This window comes from Corapipo altera, unplaced genomic scaffold (genome assembly GCF_003945725.1).
Source record: "Corapipo altera isolate COAL_440 unplaced genomic scaffold, ASM394572v1 24, whole genome shotgun sequence".
NCBI classification, from domain to species: domain Eukaryota; kingdom Metazoa; phylum Chordata; class Aves; order Passeriformes; family Pipridae; genus Corapipo; species Corapipo altera.
This window is the reverse complement of record NW_020884903.1, coordinates 4,400,599-4,417,055: the sequence shown is the minus strand read 5'-3', so window position 1 is coordinate 4,417,055 and position 16,457 is coordinate 4,400,599. Positions and strand designations below refer to the sequence as shown.

The following is a 16,457-nucleotide window of genomic DNA, read 5'->3' as shown; positions in this document are numbered from 1 at the left end:
AAACAACAGAGGTTTTGCAATCTCCCTAATCAAGTTCCAAATTTGCAATGGAAATGGAAAGAAAGTAAAGGAACTTTTAAAAACCCAAAACAAATAAATGTAATTAAATAATAAAAAGTAAATCTCCCAAACAAGAAGTTATCAGTTCTTGTCAGAAATACTCCTGCGGATCCATTTTCCATCAGAAAATGCAATGCATCAAAACAGAAATATTTGCTGCAAATTACCCTTTTGATGACACCAATAATAAAATAAAAACTGAAAAGATTGAAATTTTACAATATTTCATAGCTGTATGACTTCCAATAATTTTTTTAAATTTTATTTTGCATAATATCATACAAGACTAAAGACCAATGCAAATGTAATTTTTGTGGAAAAGTACAAAAATGATGTTTTCATTGTGTTTTAAAACAATCAAGTTTTGATCCTTTAAGTTTTCCAGTAAGATGTAAAATTCCTTTCTCTCCAAAAGCTTACTCAAAGTTATTTTGATCCATCAGAGTTACCTCTGAGAAGACTTCTATGTTTTTATAAGGTGATGCGGAAAGATGCTTTGCTTTTATTTTATTTAACAAGTAGCCCTCTGACAAAAGTAATACAAATAAATATACATAAATTCATATCAGTGAAGAATTGTCATCTCTTTCCCTTCTCAAAAGGTAAATAGTAACATTCTTTACCAAATATCTAGAACACCTCAAGGAAATAAAAAGTGTTGCTTACTTTAAACACATGCAACAATTTTCAGATACTCATGAGATGGTCACTCCCTCCCACTTGCAACTAGAGTTTGTGTCAACTTTGCTCTTTTTTGGCATTTACTTAGTATCTTTAGAATTAAGATTCTCTTTTTTCATACTTTAATTTCTTCTACTTGACTTTTACCGCACTTCTGCCCAAATACAAGCAATTCAAAACATATGAAAAAAAATCAAGTTTTGAATATTAAGATCTAAATAACAATTTCTAGATTTAAAAGTATTTCTTCTGAAAAGTCTTAGTCCTATTACTGCAGGTTGGACAAGAACTCCAGAAGGTTTCTTCTGACCTGAATTATTCTACAACTCTCTTTGTAGCATTAGAAGATGAAGAAAGAGTGAGTACAGTTCACCTCTTCAATCTCTACACTCCTCCATGGAATTGTCCTGATTTTACTTTCACCTACTTTTTCAGTTTAGAACTGCCATTATGCTCACAGGAAAAAAAAAAGGAAAGAAAAAAAAAGTTTTACACCTGTAAGAAGAGAGGCCTCTAGTGTACAGCCAAGAAAGCAAATTTTTTTCTATGCCTTATTTAGGATCTGTTTCTCAGTCTTATTTAGGACTGGCATTGACTATCAACTTTTTTTTCCCCTTGAAGTTCACTAAGTATTTGTATCGATGCCTGTTATTTTTTAAACAACATCTGTCAGGTAAAATTTACCAAACTCAGTAGGTAGCACCATGTTGGCCTCAATCACACAAACAGCCGTATCCAGAAAAGGCTGCGATGGTCTCTCTATGCCCACTGAAATCAATGTGAAGCTGAATGCAAACTCTCTTACAAGACATGGATGAAGATTTACTGATGGATCTGATTCTAGAGTGGTCTGAATAAACATATGCATTTTTCCACAATAAAGTCACCAGATTGCCTCAACGCAGGTTAATATAATTGCTATTAACATAAAACATTCTTTTCATCTAAATTTGCACTTCTCCTGTTGTTTTGTCCCCTTCTCAACTCAACTCTGACTCATACAGATTAGAAATCGGATCAGACTAGAATTTGCAACAGTAACTCGGCCTCTTTGGACTACAAGAAAAAAAAATGAAACAGTAGGATAGTGTCTGGAAAAATAAGAAATCAATGACAGTCAGCTTTAACGTGCTCTGTTGTACCACAGTAAGAATGCAGAGTATCTGAAATTTACAGAGCTGGTCTTCCCACAGTATATTTCGAGCACAATTCCCAGAGCTCTGACTTTGCGGGGCCAGCCGAGAATACAAATATCTAGAACGTATATGTTGAAGACTGTAAACCTCTTTATCTTGAACAAACGTTTCTGTTAAAGTCACCAAGTGAAATAATCACTCGGTTTATTCTGTGTAGCTGGGCAAAATGTTTACTATGACAATTCCAGCTCTGACCGCTGTAGGAGGAAATCCTCGCACAGCTCCGTGTGCTAAAATAATACCCTAAAGTAGTAGCAGCATGATTGGATTTCTACATGCGTCTAAGGTCACCCGGGCCTCGCATCTAGTCTGCTGATCCCTCTGCCACCAGACACCTGCACTGCATGGGCTCCCCGCACAGGAAGGCTGGAGCCATCTCCTAACAATGTGCTCACTCAGAATTTGAGAGTGCAACATCCTGAGGTAGATAAATAGATGAAATCCATCAAGCCACAAACTTCCTGACATTCTCCAGAATGGGTAGGGGTTTTTTTTCCAGAGTACGGAGGTTTTGGTATTAATTTGGACAGGGAGGAAAGCTGGAGTCTGCTACGCAGAAACATCTAGTCAAATAAATACGTCATTAAGCTAACTAGCTACAGGATTGTCTAGCAGATGGATGACATCTTGGTTGCTAGTGGAACACTTTTCTATAGCCTTGTTTGAGGCAGACACATATGGCTCTCCCAAGCATTGATGCAAGCTCCCAGATGGACTAGATCATTGCTGACACCTTATTATAAATCCTAGAGATGAAAGAACAGAGCACAATTTTTGAATCACAACACAAGACTCTAAAATATTCAGGCTTCCTAAAAATCAAATTTACAACAGAATATCTTAACTTCTTTATGTTGAAAGAAGCTATTTCTAACCAGGAACAGAAAATAGGGCAAAATGCTGTATCAAGAATGATTAGAAGAGCCTTGAGGAAACTTAAAAGACCAGAAGATCCTTAATGTAAATGTATATCATAACTACATATATGGAGTTACAAATATTACAGCTCTAAGGATGCAAAAAATTATCTGCTGTACAGCTGTTACTGACACCAAAGAGCTTCCATCTGGAATTTCTTGCTTGGGTTGGAAGGGGAAAGGCAAGAAGAGGAAGCCATTTAGACATTACAGATATGTTTGTATCCTAAACGACTACCCAACAGTTAAAAAAAAAAAAAAAGAGAGAGAGACATCTAGCCATAGGAGCAACAGGAAAACTAGTAGAAATATGTGTGAGATTGGGAGATAACAGAACCAGTTGCACACATCATTTGTTTTGGTGTCAGGGATACCTGAGAACACCTCAAGTACATAAGGGTACTATGGCATATTTTACCCATCAAAGTCAGAAGCAGGAAAAAATACTCTTTTAACACTTTTACATTGTGAAAAGAGACTATCCTTAGCATCCAGTAAGAACTTTACTCCTCAACTCACCCAAATGTAAGACTCAATCTGCCAGGAAGAGGACTTGATATATATTTTCTCATCTCTAATATCTGCTATACTATCTAAAGCCAGAAAGTTACATCTTTGAGACTATTATAACTCTGTGGCAAAACTTTTCAATTTCAAAACCAAATCAACTCACTGAGTGGAATTCTCTACATTCATGAGCTGGGGAGATGCTTAAGCTGCTAAAATTTATCTGCCTCTACTGCAGTGGCCATAACCTTAACAAGCATGCAAACATCTTGAAAGATTCAGCTAAATGTACAATAGCTAATACAGCATAATTCATCTCCTATTTTTTTAAATGGACAACTGTGCTTTCAGTATCTTCAAACATAAAATAATTTCAATGTATTGAAATCAGATTTTCAAGTTTTCCTTCACAGTTTTTAGTGTGGTTTTTATCTTCTTGACCAATTGAAAGTTCAGGAGGTTTTTGTTACACAGTGAATACAGTAATCCTTGGATCATCTTATAAAACAGAACATCTATAAATAAAGAGACAAGGTAGCCTTTTCCTAATCTCTACCTCCATCACAACATGGAGCTCAAGAGGAATGTCCAGGAAAAGTCTTCATTTTGTAAGGGTCACTTACAAAAGGGTGTAGGTAGAACAGAATTTCCCCCTATGTACACTGCATCTTCAACTACTTCAACTGGACAGTTCCTCTTCTCTGCAAAAAAACTCCCTCTGGGAGGCAAGTTCAGCTGGACAAAACAGAAAAACAGATAACATCTATCTCCCCTTTTTCTCAGAACCCTGAAGAATATATGCTTCATTGTCCATTTATTTGTGTTGGCACATAAAAGTTTCAGGATATTCTTTCCTTTATGTAAGTCTTCCTATGCAAGACACAGGGAACTGCAACTTGCAAACCTCTGTGGTCAGGGTTGACATGACAAAGGGTAAATCAAAGACTTCAGGCAACAGAGGTTTGGTTTCCCCTGAGATATTCCATCAGATAAACTTCAGATTGAAAAAAAAAAAAGGGGGGGAGATATTAATTGGCATCCACAAAAGCATAATAAAACAAAGCTGTGACTAGAACCAGAAGTTTCTGGGTTGCAAGATATTCTCCAATATTATTAATCTGTCTCAAAACAGACAAACCCCACAGAACTTGTAATTTCCGAGCAACTGAAGGCTTCAATTTTACAACTGTCAAATAGAATGTATTTTTTTCTTAGTTTTAATCTTTAAAAGACCAACAGTTTCAAATGGTAGATATAAAGGATCACTTCAGGTCCCCAAATATGAGGTGAGCCCACATGGCTTTCTTCAGCACTTGACTTTGCAGCAGACTTCTCTTGCAGGCTATCCAATGAAACCACATGTTCCAAGAATCATAGCATCCCTGGTCACAAAGTGAGATCCTTGGCAGTTTAGCTCTATGACAGGAACCCTGAAAACACCAGGCCTCTGATCAAAGAAACTTTACCAGGAATCAAAGAGAGGTTATGTCTTATTTTGATTTCAAAGCTTGCCAGATCTAAAATATTTGCAAAGAAACATCCCAATTTCAATGAACTGCCATTTTCTGAATAAATTGCGTTCACTTGAAAGTTTGCAATTAGCTCCATCCAAAATGCCTCTTAATGGTAGCATCATGAAAACTGATCAATAACAAGTGACGTGGAGGAAACTTGTGATAAATCAAGTACAGTATAAAACCCTGAAGTTACAGCATGATAAACATCTCTGTAAAAAGCTTCTCATTCATTCACAGATGGGTTTAGATCACTGTAATTTAACTTATGTTCTAAATTATGTTCTCCATCAGATGTAAAATGACCTTTGATTGATTCAAGCTAAATATATAAGGTTGTTCTATATTCAACAGAGCATTCACACACAAGTTTAACATACTTTAACATATACGTCCTGAATCAACACTTCAAGTGATTTGCTCTGGTGTCTCCATGCAGACATGATTAAAGGCTTTTATCTCCAAGCCCTAATAATACCCAGGGGAAAACAGGGAATGGGAAAAGGCAGAATCTGTTGTTGGTGCATATTCAACTAAAGAGAGAACTCAACATTTCAAAAGACACTTTCAGAATACCTAACACACCTAACTCCCACTCTACAAACTATAGAGGCCTTCTTATTCCTCTCTGTACTTCTTTTAATTCCTTTTGGTCTGCCATGCTTTTAGGCAATTTCAAACAAAATTAAGAATCATTAACCAAACACTTTAGAACTCATTACTATGCATTATCAGCAATATCACATCAGCACTGTGATATTTCTGTCTTGAAATTTACCTACTTGCCCAGCCACCATCCATGAGAAAAAGGAGAACAGTCTACATAGATTATTGGTACCTTTTGTTGTAGAAAATTTACATTATTCCAGCTGTTTTCATCAAAAGGCTGCAAAGATCATTAGAACAGAACAGTGATTTCACCTACAGCTGCAAGTTATCCTCATCTCTGTAGTAACTGCAGGTGACTTCCTCTTGCAACTAAAGAGAGGTTTATCTCCCTAATCCTTGGTACATTAATCCCTACACTAAAAAGTTATACCACTGTTGTTATCAATCTAATAAGGCAAGAATAAAAATATTTGTAGAATGCTTTTATGATAAAGCTTTGCCATAAGGTGCTAAGTAGAACAGGTCAGATAAAGCACACATTTGACAAACACTGGCAGTATTTTTGTTCAACAGATGGCAGCTTTTTTTTACAAAAATTATTATTATAAACTGTGTAAAAGCAGACACCAAATAGTACCTGTAATCAACATTATACAAGTTGATTTAATTGGATAGATAGATCACATGTTAGAGGCTTCTCAATTAAATGAGGATAACTCATACTTTAAGATATTTTAAGTGAAAATGGGGTACTTGCAGGAAGTTTATCTCAAATGACCTGTTTCTAGAAATGTGCTAGGAAGGTTATTAAAACAGTAAGAGGAATGTGAGAGGGTCAAAAAAAACCAGAAAACACCCATGTTGGAAATATTCATAGAACCCCCTTCCTCTTCACTTCCAGTACCCATGTAAGTTTGGTGAGGAATTATAGTCAATGCAAACCTTTTGTAAAACAAAACAACTACACAGCGGCACTGGTCAACAGAGGCTATCAGTTAGCCCAAGTCTAGCTTTATATGACCAGGTGCAATCTTTAATTTAGGAGTACTGAATCTTATCTGCATGCATTTTTACAGACGTTCCATTTAATTTTGCTTAGCACTAGTTAGGCAAAACCTACAAAACCAGTCAACCCTCGAGGTGAAATTGTAAGGGAAGAACACACACCAACTGGGTATTTCACAGAAGACGCCGTTGCAACAGCTATGGAGATTAAGTTAGGTTACTTATAAGCGTTCCTCACGTTTTCTCTCCCACACCTTCTGCTGCGCTCCTTAACTCTGACCCATAGGGCAGAAGTCAGGCAACTCACTTTTGTCTTACAAAAATCCCAAGCAAACCATGGCAAACATGCAGTTGACATTCTATATAATACAGTCCAAAATACGTTCCACAATTTAGCCTGACTTGACTCAATGACTAATGTTAAGCAAAAGCAGAAAATGAAGCAATACTATTTACACCCAACAGTTTAAGAAACACTGTTACATTTAGGCAATTACATATACTAAGTACATCCCTACTAGATACAGGACTAACAAATCCATATTAATTCTTTCCTCATGTGTCATTAACACCTAATGGAATGTTTAAAGGTGTTTACAAGTCCAAAGTAATAATGGATCACTCTTAATTAATGCACAGTAAAAATTTCATGAAAGTCTCAGTGGAAGAAGGCGGCTGTTAGAGATTGCTTCATATCTCAGTCACAGACTGCCCCCTCCTTTCCCTCTATGAAACGAAGAACAAGTAGGTTACAGGTGTGAGAAACCAAAATAATAGGCTCAGCCACACAACATAAAGAGGTAATTAAAAAAGAATCACACATTTTCCTTCCAATAATCTTTGAAATCAAGAAGAGTGCAACTTGTGTTTAAAATCAGAGTACTGTTTGAAGATGCTTGCAAGTACTGGTGCTGAAAATTAAAGACAAAACACAGTAGCCTTATACTGGCATATGCTAGATAATACTAGGCATATGAGTCAACACTTATTTTAGAATTCTGAGTAAATTTCAGGGTTTATCCAGAAGAAAACACTGTTTTCCAGTCTCTTATCGATGTGGGAGAGATTCTAGAACTTATTTTATTACGCATTAACATTTGTTCCTAACAGAAACTAAAAGAACTTTGTATCGTCCTCTAAAATCATGACTTAAATACACTCAGTGATCAAAGGTTATGACAGAATCATACAAACTTCAAGACATTTATCATATAAACATGCAAAAAAGCACATCTTCCCCGAAGGTCAGTGCATCTTTTACAATTTAAGAACATAGGAACTAAATGAAACACTGAATTCGAAAAGAATTGAAATCTCCAAACTCATCTCTTACAGGCAATACACGTTCACTATCATGACTACCTTTTTTCAGAAGCAGATTTATTATCAGTTTTCAACAAAAAAGGTGTTTAGCATGGAAGAAATCAAGAACACTAGGAGATGGAAACACAATCACATTCCTACAGACACTTCATCAACTCACTCCATTCTCATGTGCAGCATTTGAGTAGTGCATCTTTTCTACACAATACTGCCCCACCTTTCAGAACTAATCCTAAACACATGCTAATTTAGAAAAGTGGGTACAGAGTCTACCACTCTCATCATTTGTTTTCCCTATCCTATAGACAGTCAGGAGTCAGCGTCTACACAGGTAAAACTTTGCAAAGATCCCCATGCAACTGGCAAAATACACTTGTCCTTTTATCCACTGCAACCAGCACTGAAGTCCAATGACTTTAATATTTTCATTTTTCAACTCACCTTAGTGAAACCAAACAAAATCAAATAGGAGCGTCTGGGTTTCAGTTTAGTACTACCCAACAGTATTCATCAAGTACTCACCACTATTCTAGTGAATAAAATTTCTCTAGAGAGGAAGAGTTTTCCAAAATGCTAAAACACACAAATGAAACCTGTACTGAAAAGCAAGTACTAAGCACACACGTTTCCAAATTCAGTCATGTGCAAAAAAACTATTAGAATTATTTTGGATTTAAAAAATATTTTCAGGCATGCCTACCAACCAAATGTCTATTTATAAATTTGTCTACAGAGGACCCATGTTTTTTTGGCTCAGAGAGACTAAAGCCTGGGAAAAATGCTGAAAATGTTTGTCCCTTTAAAGTCTCAAATAATGTTCAGATCAGAATACAACTAAGTTTGCTCAGTCAGATTCTACCTCTAAGACTAAACATCTGATTCAACACAAACCAATATATTCTGGGTTTAGTGGCCCCATCTTGGTGTGTGACTGATTCTTGTAACAGTTATCTAGCCATCAGAGAATCTATTACACCTGCAATTCTACTTAACATGTACTAAAACATAAGCACAAGGTCATCAGGCAGAGCCCACACTACAGGTTTATACTGAGCAAAAGTGTTGTAGCAGCAGTGGTTTATTTATCCCTGCCATGTAACTTTAACAGCCTTTCTGTGTGGATTCTGGCAACCAGTGACTTCCATTGTTCCCCAAATTGTCTAACAACATTTTCAAATGCTTTTCAGTTTTAACAGATAATAAAGCATAAGACCACTATCATTGCCCGTCCTCTTTGATGCTCTCCTCAAAAACTAACCCCCCAAACTCATAAACTGCTTTCCTAATAAAACTGTATGAGAACGCAGCTCCCTCAATTTGAAGGACCCAGACTCCTGCCCCCAGGGAGTTTTCAAAATCCTGTGGGGTAAGGATTTCTGACTAGTTTCTCTGCAAAATGCAGACATTAAAAATAAATTACGGGTGTGGATGTGCCGCCTTCCCAGCCCTCTCCCCACCGCATGCACTTCCACCCCCAGCTTCTTCGCTAGTTTTCATGCAGATTTGTGCCAGACATTCGGCATCCTCATTAAGTGGTGTTTGGCAACCTGCCTAAGTTTTAGTGGGTTCTGGGAATGCCAATATATTAACCAGAGGACTTTTTGCATACCCTAGAGAGATTTTATTCTAGAAAAGTCAACCATTTGGCACAAAGAAAACTTACTTCAAATCTAGAAAAGCTCTCCATTGGCAGTAAGAAGAAAAAATGCATTTCGATTGTTCTTAATTTCTGTCTCCTACCTGAAAGAAAAGTTTGATGTAGAGCAAGATCATTCAAACACAGTTTAAAAGGTCAGAGTGTTGTCTGTAGCAGGATTTTAGAGAAAAGAACAGCAGGTATGAAAAACACAGACACAGTACAACATCAAGAAAATTATTCATTTTCAGTCCCTTGTCTCTTGTGACCAAAATAATCTTAATAAGAAAGATTAAATTTACCCATTATTATGCTGAGTGATAATGAATGATGGTATGGGTGCTTGAAAATTTCCACTGCTTAACTAAACAATGAGAAAAAGCATTTAGTAAAATGCATCTACATTCAGCATATTCCAAATATGCTAAATCAAGGCATACGCTACTGAAACGCATATATTAAATAAATACAGATGACGAATATGGAGACATTTTGCCAGCATGAAATACAGAACACACTGTAATGTTTGCTCACTCTCATTCACCTGCAAGCATTCTTTCTACTGCTCTCCCCTTACAGTAACTATTATTCAACTGACTGTCTCAGAAATCAGCAACTAAAACTCCTCTGTAAAAGAAAGAAATCAAGTTTATTTTTCAAATATGAGGTTCAGAAGGAGACAATGGAAAAAAATAAAGGTCCATAGCTTTCCTTCACTGGAATATTCTGCTCATGCAGCACATAGAGAAATTTAAAGTACACTGGACAAATGTGTCATTTCGAGGCTGTTTCTGCAGGCTTCCACATCCAGAAAATCCAATCCTCTTCAAGAACTTATTCAGGTAATCTGCTATCATATAGATATCACTACCCATTGTTACTATAAATTGCTTCAAATCTTTACTTCAAACTCATCATCTTTGTGCAAAAAATTGCTGACTTCCTGATACCAGCTCCAAAACACCATGATCCTTTTATAATGACCAGTTAGCATCAGAGATTCAGCAAGAATCAATTAAAATCAATCCCATTTAAATGTTTTAGTGTACTAAGATTATGTTTGGTGTGAAAGAAATTTTTAGCTATCTAGGCTGCCTTTGCTTAGATATCAACCTTCTGGGCAAGACGGCTATTCTTAAACTTAGCTGTCAACTGAGAAAAGAAAATGTATATGTATGAATCATTTCACTACAGGGTTGGGTTCCCAGCAACTGATGCACCACTGTTCTGGCATCAGTGCCTTTAACGAGCAGCTGATACTAGCTTGGTGCCATTGAAGAATTTCACGGTTACCACAGAACCAATCTGCAGAAAAATTCATCTCTAAACTCCTAGAAGTATCTGCATTCCGTAACTGGTAATTCACTTGCAGGGAGCTGTTTTGAACCATTAGAAACTAGACAGAAAAAAAACTTTTCCAAGACCACTCACAAGTTGAATGCAACAACCATGACTCCTGATGCAAGAGCTGTTGGACAGACATCCACTTTTTAACACTTCATTTTTCTCAGAGATTACATTAAATTACTTCTAAGGTACTTCTCTATTATTTCAATAATCATTTACTTCTCTCTGGCACATCATATCCTGAAAGTATTCCAAATTATTTCAGATGGTGTCACTTGACATGTAATTATTTCTTGTCAGAAGGGCAGTAGCCACTAGACAGAGTATTGCAGGGCGGATGTGAAAAAGAGAAGTAAATTTTGGTCAAGAAAATCAGAAAACTTCTCTTCCCCTCCTCCCCCCCCCCCAAAAGTGCACCTTCAATGCAGAAAAAACTAACAACTCATCTTTTCAAGTCTCACCTTAATGTCCTATGCAAATACCATTTTACCTACTTAAAAATAACAAAGGGACAGGTTAGTTCTAAATTCTTAGGTTAAGCTACTCCTTAATAGTTTTAGTCTTATCAAAGTTAATGCAACTGTGCCTCAATCTTGAATCTCGATTTCCTTCTACTTCCACAAGTTTTCTTGTAACAAGTCTAAGATGATGAGGACTGAATTCAAACTTCCATCAGTCAAATGCTGCCTAGTGCCTGCAATGTTTCAGTTAAAAAACAAGGGTCTGAGATATACTGTCTCACATTGTTCACTCATTCTGCGTTACACACTAATCACCATTTAGGCCCTAACTGGAACCTGAATTTACTGGATAATATTGACATGCCTTATGTGTATGCAACTATGATCTTCACATACTCGAATGGGAACTAAATATGCTGATATAAACACAGATTACATAAAAACATACATTTCTACTTCCATACATAACTCCATATAGTTGACACATTCCAATTTGATTTCTCCTCATGCTGGTCACTTTATGTATCACAGTAACTTAATACATGGTGCTAAAACACCAGTACAGATATAGATGTATCATCACTATCTCAGCTAATGTGGATGAGGGGAGGCTGATTAGGCTCTTCCCATTAGTGCACTGGTTTTCCAGCAAAACTTCCCCTTACAGTCACAAAGCCATAATATTTATATTCTCATTAGTGGAACCAAACACGTGAGCACCACACACAGTAATTTAATTCTACTCAACAGTGCATCATATGTTATTCCAGCAACTCTGGATCACTGCAGAAAAAAGAATAGATTTCCCAAAACATTATCTCAGAAATGAAATTGGAAGGTAGAATAGAAGTTTTGTCTAACCAATATACCCAGGGGTTGAAGGACCAGCAAGGAACATTGCTCATACTTACGCAGCATCTATGTTCTTACCTCACCTATGACTACCAGTAATAGCCCCTCAGGCTTTCTTACTGGCAAAAACTCTCTTCCTTTTTGGCTAGTCTCAGATGTACAATGCTGTAGTCATTTCACTCCATGGACTACATGATGCACCTTTCCAGTTCACAAACATTTTAATGCAGTAATTTTTTTGTTTGGAAGCACAGACAAACCTCTTAAAGGAACTTTTCATCCTGACGAGAAGATGCCCATGTTTTATATCAGCAAGCTTTTATAACACCAAACGCTATTTCTAACACCATATGAAATTATTCACCAGACTTCTGCTCTCTTGCACAACCACCATTTGCTATTCCAAAAAGGTTCTGAATCCCACCAAAACCTGTATCATTCTAGGTGTTAAGATCTCCTAAGAAAACAGAAGTTACTTTTGTATTTTGCCCGTTTCCTATTTGTTCTTTAGTGAACTTAAAGCTAGACAAAACGGTGCGTTTGCCTCTTCAGCAAGCATCAAACCGTAGCCTACGCATAACTACCTACCCACCTACATGACAGTAAACGTGGCACACCATTCAGAAATTTGGGATGCACATCTTCAATGCAAGCAATGCAGGCAGGAGTCTGATACAGGCAGGCAAAGCTAGACTTCTGCTTATAAACTTTCTTTTTTTAGGGAAAAAAAGGCACTTCATTAAATATAGGTCACTGGTGCGTGAGCCCGGCAGCCGCACTGCTGCTCTGCCTTCCCGTGAAAGTTGCCCGCCCGGCGCCGGGCGCGCACCGCGGCCGGGCATCCCCGCCAGGGTCCCCTCCGGAGCCGGGCAGGACCCCCGTTCCCGGGCTGTTCCCGAGCTGCGACACCAACCCTGCGGCGAGCCGAGCCGAGCGGCCAGACGGAGCTCCAGTATCCACTTCGGAGCAGCCGGAGAGGACGTGCCGCTGTTCCCCAGCGCCCTGCCCGCCGCCGCGGCTCCGCAGCCCCGCTCGTCTCCGCCTCTCCTGCGGAGCGCCGGAGGTCTCCCCTCCCGGCGGCCGCTCCGGCTGCTCCCCGGGCCAGGCGGAGCAGGACGGCGGCAGCGGGGCTCCCCGGCCGCCCCCCCCCCCGCTCCGGGGGTACCTGTCAGCGCTGCCCCTCGCCCCGGCCGGCGCCCCCACCTGCCCCTCCGCTGCCGCGGGGGACGCGCTCAGCCCGGCCCCGGCAGCGGCTCGGGGGGGGCCGGGGCTGCCCCCGCCGCGGCACGGAGGGTGGCCGAGCGCCGCCGGAGCCCCCCGGCAGCCGCCGCCTCGTCCCTCGCCCGCTCACAGACCTCCAACTCGGGCCTCCCCGCACTTTCTCCGGCACTTTCCGCCGCGGCGCCCCCCCCCCCGCCCGCCCCCGTCCCCGCCGCGGCGGGCGGCACTCACCTCCCGCCGGCCCCCGCCGCTCGCCCCCGCGACGCGCTGGCCTCCTCCGGAGCGCCTCGCCGCCTCCCCCTGCCTGTCTCCGGCAGCCTCTCTCCCTGCGCTGAGGCTGTGCCTGCCTCCAACTCATCCCCAGCCTCTCCTCCTCCTCCCCCCGCCCTGCCCGCCCCGCTGGCTGCCGCCTGTCTGCAGCGAGTCTGGCTCCGGCGGGCGGGCGGCGCGGGGGCCGCCGGCGGGGGGGCGGGAGGCAGGGGGGGAGGGGAGGCGGCGCTGCCGCCCGGCCCCGCAGCCCACACTGACACCTGCCGGGCGGATGTGCTTCGGCTCCGGCACCGGCCCCCGACGGCGACGGGGGCGCGCACGAAATTCCGGCGGGGACTCTCCTTCGAGGAGAGAAATCGAGCGAGGTTCAACAAGGACAAGCGCAGGGTACTGAATCGGGGGAGGAATAACCCCAAGTACCAGTACGGGTTGGGGGCTGACCTCCTAGAGAGCAGCTCTGCAGAGAAGGATCTGGGAGTGTTAGTGGATGACAAGTTGACCCTGAGCCGACGGTGTTCCTTTGTGGGGAGGAGGGCCAATGGTGTCCTGGGGTGCTTTGGGAATAGCGTGGTCAGCAGGGCAAGGGGGATGATCCTCCCCCTCTACTCGGCTCTAGTGAGGCCACATCTGGAGTACTGTGTCCAGTTCTGGGCAAGAAAGACAAGGAGCTACTGGAGAGGGTCCAGCAGAGGGCCACAAAGATGATGAGGGGTCTGGAGCATCTCTCTGATGAGGAGAGACTGAGAGAGCTGGGCCTGTTTAGTCCAGAGAAGAAAAGACTGAGAGAGGATCTCATTATATATATAAATATAAAAATACCTCAAAGGCAGGTGCCAAGAGGATGGTGCCAGACTCTTTTTGGTCGTGCCCAGTGACAGGATGACAAACAATGGCCATAAACCAAAACAGAAATAGTTCCACCTCAAAGAATTTCTTTACATTGAAGGTGGCTGAGCACTGGAACAGGCTGCCCAGGGAGATCATGGAATCTCCCTCTCTGGAGTCACTGAAAACCTACCTGGAGGCAATTTTGTGTCCCCTGCCCTAGGGGACCTTGCCTTGTCAGGGGGGTTGGACCAGATGATCTCAAGAGATCCCTTTCAACCATAACGATTCTGTGAATCTGATTCTATGCGCTGCTGGAATTGCTTCGGGAACAGCGCCGCTCCTGCCACACTGGCTCCCAGCCAGGCACTGGGCACGCAGAGAGGGCACAGGCCATGGGGAACTCCTGGCAAGGGGGCAGCCGCCAGCCCACCCAGTCCCCACGAGGCAGCCCCACCACCCACCCACCCATCAGCCCACAAGGCAGTCCCTGCCTCCGCACCTCTGTAAAGGTCAGGACTAGTGCGGGGAGGGGGGAGCAAAAAAAGTACACTTTGTCCTGTGCAGAACAAGAAATTTTTTGACATTTCAAAAAATGTTGCAAGACAGGAAAACCCAGTTCATGTCACAGCCCAGCAGGCACGAACCCAAGGCAGCTTCTGCCCTGCCTGTGTTCACTTGCAGGTCCTGTCCATCTCAGACTCTGTAATGCAGCCCTGCATAGAGCCATCAAGCATTCCGTAGCCCTTGACCTCCCCCTCTTCCTGTAATATCCTTTGGGATGCAGAGCTGTGGTATGGTTCATTCAGTAAAAAGGCCACCTTAATCTCAGCTATGTCAAGCCACTTGGGAACAAGTGTAACAACCAAAGTTGTGATTACATGCAGGAATATTTACACACAGAATTCTCACAGGAAAAAAAAAATCCCTATTTCTGGGAGCACTGGAACAGATTAACAGATTGCCTAGAGAGGTTGTGGAGTCTCCCTAACTGGAGATGCTCAAGAACCGTCTGGACACAATCCTCTGCAATGTGCTCTGGGATGACCCTGCTTGAGCAGGGAGGTTGGGCGGGATGACCCACTGTAGTCCCAGCCTGACACATTCTGTGATTTCTGTTGATTTAGACCATCAGCCCCATTCCCATCCATGATGCACTCTGAAGACTTTTCCCTTCCCAGTTATACCTGTAACCCTAAGAATGAAGAGGAGAAATAGCAGGGACAAGCTAACATGGAGAACTATAAAGGTTGCTAACTTTAAGCATGTGCATGTTTGACTCAAATGTGCTTGTTTCCCTGCTTGCCTCACCTCGCCCTAGTTGCAAGTTGGAGGGAAGATGTAAGTCTGCTTGAAGGAGCCAGGAATCTGCCAACCCAGAATTCAGAGCACCAAGCTATGAAGATCATGGAGGTGATGGCCTGTGGTTCATGCTACGAGTCACCATATGTGACTGGAAATGGGGAACTACCAGAGTAGTTCCAAAACAGAGAAACAGTCAGATCAGCAGTGAAAGACAAATTTAGCAAATGTATTTTGGATTAAGACACAAGGAGCCAAAGGAACATCAAACGCTATAGAAAAGAGGAGCTTCCAGTAATATGGTTAATATACTGGAGCTATTTGTCCTGAAGGTTACAAAAATCATCAAAAGATCACGGGGTTAATACATAACTTGGTATTTATAACATTTATTTATAGTCTAGCAAATTGGGAGAACCTTGATTTCAAATTTGCTCTGTAGTAACCCATCAAAAGTCAAGTGCTCTGTTTCCAAGAGTGCCCTGGTAATCTGTATATGCTTCACAACAAATGGGTCTGACATGCTTCAGCTGTGTTCCCTTCAATGACTTCTCAAGGAAGACCAGAATTCATTCACTTCTGCCAAGAGTCTTGTCGTGTGCAGAGGAGTATCCTAACCCATGGAAAACTTTGTAAAGCATAACAAAATCACCTACTAAGTAACAAATTATTTCTATACAATACCTCTTGAATGAAAAAAAAATTGCCTGGCAGCAATTTGGGATATTTTG

General features: G+C 41.3%; 1 protein-coding gene across 2 annotated transcripts in view; it reads right to left on the bottom strand.

The window, feature by feature from the left end:
* The window catches only part of LDLRAD4 (low density lipoprotein receptor class A domain containing 4), a 284,547-nt gene extending 270,921 nt beyond the window's left edge, over positions 1 to 13,626 (bottom strand). The window contains exon 1 of one of the 2 annotated variants that reach the window (XM_027650874.1): positions 13,561 to 13,626. The gene's annotated coding sequence lies outside the window, so the exon portion shown is untranslated. The remainder of the gene's footprint in view (positions 1 to 13,560) is intronic. The other variant, XM_027650870.1, reaches the window with a different exon arrangement.
* Positions 13,627 to 16,457: the final 2,831 nt, after the last annotated feature.